The following is a 5996-nucleotide window of genomic DNA, read 5'->3' as shown; positions in this document are numbered from 1 at the left end:
GTGCCGACGGGTGAATCGTGCCGACGGTGACCTTCGGGCGCTCTATTTTTGTGGCGACGGCCATGGTTGCGCCGACGGTGACCGTCGGTGTAGCATGCGGTGTGCCGACGGCCGGCCTATGCCGACGGTCAACTCCGTCGCCGGTCGACGAGGGCTTCTGTGCCGACGGCCCCGACATTTGGCCGTCGGCACATCACGTGGCCGTCGGCACATGCCGGCTCTCCCGTAGTGGCACCAGATTCCTCTCGTCACCTGCTAGCGCTGCTAGCGCTTGGTGATGGGCAACAAGACGAGGTGTGAGTGTGTGACAGTACTGATATGGGCTAGCTAGCTGCTCCTATATATGCATGGATCGGTGGCAGCTGGAAACTGACAAACGTGGCACCACCGCATCATCGGGCGCGCGATCACCTCTTCGAAACAAACACTGGAACAGCCAGCTATGCTCAACCAGGTATCCATCCGTCCACAAACAGGTGTACATGCGGGTTTTATAAGATAAATTATGAATTGAAGTGAAAATACATTAAGAAGATGTATCTTTTCTCTTTAATTCTTTCATCTCTAATAAGATAAGTGCATATAGAAAATAAGGCAAACATGTGCTTAATATTATTAGGTTTGATTTGAGTGAAGTGAGAGAAAAAACAATGAAAATACATTAAAAATATAGGAGTACATTTTTTGTGGATAAAGTTTAAAGCTAGATATTCACTTATTTAAGCACGAAAAAAGTAGTGGAAAAGCCAAACGCCCAAACCACGTACGCTCGCTAGCTGTACACATACACGCGCAACGTGGCACGTGCATATGAGCTCATGCTGCGGCCGTAGGCGCACCAGGTTGGACGCCAGTAATAATAATTTAAAAAGAATCTGATTCCAGCGCTAGCCTAGTGCAGTAGTGCGCCGTGACCGTACGTCGCCATGAAATCAACCGTCGTGGCCGTGGTCGTCCATGCTGCATGTGCAGTGAAGCATTTTATTCCCTCCCGGCCGGGGGAATGTCTTCGGAGTATAGATTTGATTGATTAATTCCTGGAATATGGCTACAAAATTGTTTCGATCGATGCACCATCCGTGATCAGTTCATGGATCTTGATTCTCGACCTGTCTGGCTCACATCGATCGCTACTTCTCTATAAACAAATAAAAAATATCCTGGGAATAAATAAATAAATAAATTATTGATCTGTTGCACTTTGGATGACAGCCAGTGGTGCCTAGTATTCGTACATCATGACGTACGGATCTGGTCGCTAATTGGAGTCTATGATTGTGGCATGGACATCCATCGAACTGTTTGCACGTACCATCGGCCTGATTGATCGTGTGTAGGTACTGCCAATGGAAGACCAAAGCACCACGCAAGCATGGAGCGGGATATATTATCGCTTGGCGTGACTACCACACAATATGCCTTCACAGCTGACTCAATTGAATTGGTCGGTCACGTTAAGATTCATGCACTAGCCACTTGAACCAAAAGTCCGAACTGATGGAAAGGGCTAGACAATTTACTTATACACTTCACAACAGGTCACATAGTGTTTATTAAACCGTCACAATGCAAGGCTAGCCTAGACGATGATGCGCTCAACTTTGGCGCATGGTTAAGCTGATGAAATCATCTGTGTGTATCGTAAAGCGGGCCTTAGCAAGCGGGGGTTACCTTCCCAAACTACCGCGCTTTGGATGATCGCAAACGACTTATGTTGTTATATATGTGTTTACCTCATTAATTTCACATACAGCTAGTTTGAACCATATGTATGCTGATTATAACATTGCAAAGAATTTTACAGTAGATGTACGCCAAGTTTAACTCTCACGCAAATACACTACCAAATCTCAGCTATATTTAATCACGCATCCCACACATCATACTCATACATACGGTTGCGATATATCTCGACCCGGTAGCTATACAGAGGAGAAAGCTATGAGCCTCCTTATTTTCTTACATCCCCATGTTCCTTTCCCATCATGGAATGAGAAGGTCCTGCATGTTCTGCACAAAATTGTCATGAATGTGAAAAAAAGCTAACTTTTATTTACGGGCTGCATTCAAATGATTAGCTAGTGACCATATAGGAAAACGTGGATGTAAAGTACAACAAGAGAAAGGTATAACGACGACATGAACGCCGCACACTTTACCTTGCCTTCTTCTTATGTAGTGTACTAATGTAACATTCCTATATACTATGTAGATCTAACACAACCACACAGACGACAAACTAATTAACTCACACCAGTGCTTACATATGTCTGTTGTCGGGGTGCAATCCTCCCTGGCCCACCTAGCATCCTCCCACCGCCCGCATCTCTTCCTTTCTTAGTCCCCTTTTCTATTTCTACCTTCTCCCATCCAAACCCTAGCATATATATGAACGGTGACCTCCCACCGCTCTAGCCACCCACAGATCTACGTCTTCGAGTCGGTGCCATTTTCAACAGAGGATCCCCATCACGCTGCCGCCGCTCCACATTCTCGCTTCACCTCTCCCAGAACGACCATGTGGCAGGATCATTGTCAAAGCCAGCCCACGGCAGTGGCTTCTTCGGCATCGACCCGAAGGTGGAGCCGAAGAAGCAAAACCGCGTGCGCGTGGGCGACTACATTGTGCAATGCATCACGGCCCTCTACGTGCATGTTCCTTGAACCAAGGTGAAGCTCTCCGACGGGTGGCACCTAAACCTGAACCCGGTTCCCGTGCCACCGTCGCCGGCGGGCGAGGACCAGACCAAAGCTCGATACAAATACGGAAAGGGAAACATTATTGCTTGGCGTCATGCCGTCATGGTGGGTTAATTTTGTTGGTCGAAAGACGTGAAACAATGCTGTAGTGGACGTATACATATGAACGAGCTTTTGCTTTGCTGATAGCTAGTGACGACGATGCGATTTAGTGCTAAAAGAAGAGCCTGGTGAGGACGCATGTCAACGGGATTGGCGAGATGAGCGCGTAGATGGATCGTGACGGAGAGTGCATATGTTGATCAGTCTCTCTCTCCGTCGTTGCACAACTTGCACTACAGCTTGAGTCGATTTCAGGTCTACTAGTAGTTAATTACGCGATATAACTTGATGTCCATCTGATAAGATAACATTATTTTGGTCCGCGCGTACGTACTGATGTGTACCCATATCCAAGTGTTTGGTTACGTAACCCAGCTGGATCGCTTTCAGATCAATTCGATCACTCGTAGCACAAACTAATTTCAGCTGCGCTCCAAACCTGGCCAACACAGTTTCCACTTGTATATGTGATGGCACAGTCGAAGTCCACTCGCCAAAGAATATGTTGCGTGAAAGAAACCACTTTGCCTGCCCAAAATGGTAAAGGAACGACTGGACCAACCAACACTCCTCAAGTCTTGGCCGGGATGATGAAAATTAACGATGATGTCTGTCATGCATAGCACCACAAACATCGGACACCTTCCGGAAGCATTAGGGACGTGATTGGTTGGTTGCATCCATTTTTTCGCTTTCGGGGACACTTTCTAGGGGCATTCAGACATGTCCGGTTCGAAATCAGTTTGTCAGAATAGAATCATACCATTGAGGCGTACTTTTTCATGTACGGTTCAAGTAGGTGAAGTAGATTAAGGAAGGTGTGAGCCCTTGCACGGGATAATTGCCTATCTCATGCATATATGGTACCGATCTACGGAGTACTTCCCTCAGGCCGCCGCCACATTCGGGGAAAGAAGTTCCCTCCGACTGCCGCCACCGACCGGAATCAATGTCCGATCCGAACATGCAATCAGCCGCGTATGCATGTCGACGGAATATTCTCATGGATCGCACGTGATCATTGTCGACCGAAAAGTATCGAGGGGAACGACTTGCCCTGTGTCGTCAACCAGCTGGTGATTAATAAGACAACCGCTAGCTAGCTGCGGCCAGCGGCCGCATGCATGTGCATGCACGTAGAGAGAAGGTCGCTCGGACAAGCCAACCGGCTTCGATCGAGGGAATATAGAACTAGCTAGGTTGGTGAAGACAATAGGAGCTTAAACAGGAAGGGAAGTGTATGATTTCTGGATTTGTGCTTCTGCATGCCACACATGACTCCCACACATATGTGCGTCCAAGTACCTTTCACCGAATCTAGCTACTCGACGCGATCGAAATGCGTGGAGTATAAGGAAACGAAGAAATCTCCGAGCACGTTCAAACGATATACTGAAGGGTCGATTAGCTAGATTGAGAAGTGTTCATTAAGGTATACTTAGTACTGTAACAACCAATAAAAGGGACACACCTACTAATTTAAAAAGTTGGGCCAATCACAAAATAAGAATCAGCTAGGACGTACGGAGAATATAGGTTACGTACACTTCAGAAATACAAAATGGAGGAGTACCTCTATGTAGCCCTTTATTTTTTAAATTCAGAAGTTATGTAGTATCAAAATTTCAAAAATTGCGCATGCAACCGATGCTATATATTATAAGTGTGCACAATCTCACCGTGGAATATCTTTTTATCCTAGGATACACAATATGATAAAAGTGTGGATATGAGTATAGTGAACAGTGCACATTTTTTAAACTTCAAAATATGTCGGACTTTGCTATTTTTGTGTAGCCCAAAATATAACGAATTTCGTATTGAGATTTTCATGCATGTAGTGGATATGAGTGTAGTGAACAGTGTATATTTTTGAAACTGCAAAACCTGTTGGAATTCGCTCTTTTTTGTGTGGCCTCGAAATATCACGAATTCCATATTGAGATCTTGCACGCGTGTATAGTACAACATACACGATGATTTTTTTTCCCAATCTTTCAAACAGGATTTCCGAAGAGGGCTACCTAGAGCTTAATTAGGAGCCGGAGAGTATTTTTTGGTATCTAGCGTGTTCTAGTTGAGTTTTTGACAAGAGGGGAGGGGAACTTGTTTGGGTGGACGACCCGGTCTGGATTCGAATATTCGATATCTAGTTTGGTTTACCTTTTTTTTTGTGTGTTGTAACGACTCCGAAAGATTTCATATTATATTTTTCTCCGCTGCTTGTCTTTTCGCGTCGTTTCGAAAACCATCATCATGCATGCATGATTATATCCATGTGTTTTGGAAATAAAATTATTTTTATAAAACCTAATTATTTTGTTTTCCCTCACATACGGTTTATATAATCAACTATCTCTTTGTCTATTCATTTAACAAACCCTAAAACAAAACTATTAAAACAAAATAAAACTATTTTTAAATGTTTTCAAATATCAAAATAAAAGTTGAACTTGCTCTGACTTGTATTTCAAATGTTCAAACAATTTTTCAAAATCAAAATAAAAACAGGAAATAAAAGAGAATAAAAACCAAAACCCTATCTGCTAACCTCCCTCGACCCTATCTATCCTGGCGGCCCATACCCTCTCTCTCTCCCTGGCAACCCACCAGCCCAACTCTCTGGCCCGCTCCTTCCTTCTAGCCCAAACCCACACTTGTTATGTCGTCTTCCTGGATGAGTCATGCATGAGGTGTGCTCGCTTTCTCTCCCGTGGCTCACGTCACCATCCCAACCACCGCACCCACGCCGCGCCTCATCTCCCTTTTAACTCGCCTCCAACACATGAGAAAACCCTAGCCTCCCCTCTCTTACCCCTCTTGCGCCGCACCCCCTCGTCTCTTCTTCTTTCCCTGAGCGCCTCCACCTCTTCCTCCTCGTCGCCCCGCCACTACAGATATCCCCTCACCGAGCCGACGCCACCAGGAGACGCGTGACGTTGTCCTCTTAATCCATGTCCAACTTTCGGGTTCCACACGTTGAGGCGACTCACGTGCTCCACCCCACGGTCCTCCTCTCGCTCTTTGTTGTCAAGGCCCTCCTCGACTTGGAGCCGGTCCGCCTGGACGATGCGCACTCTGCTTCCTTCCCCGACGCCGTCTACCTCCTCGAGCACTCCTGCTTCACGCCTAACCTCTCGGTGAGACTCGCTGCCAACTCCTCCTTCGTCTCTGCCTCTAATGGCCTCCCCCAC

Source organism: Lolium rigidum, chromosome 3 (genome assembly GCF_022539505.1).
Source record: "Lolium rigidum isolate FL_2022 chromosome 3, APGP_CSIRO_Lrig_0.1, whole genome shotgun sequence".
Lineage (NCBI taxonomy): Eukaryota > Viridiplantae > Streptophyta > Magnoliopsida > Poales > Poaceae > Lolium > Lolium rigidum.
Note: the sequence above shows the minus strand (reverse complement) of the source record.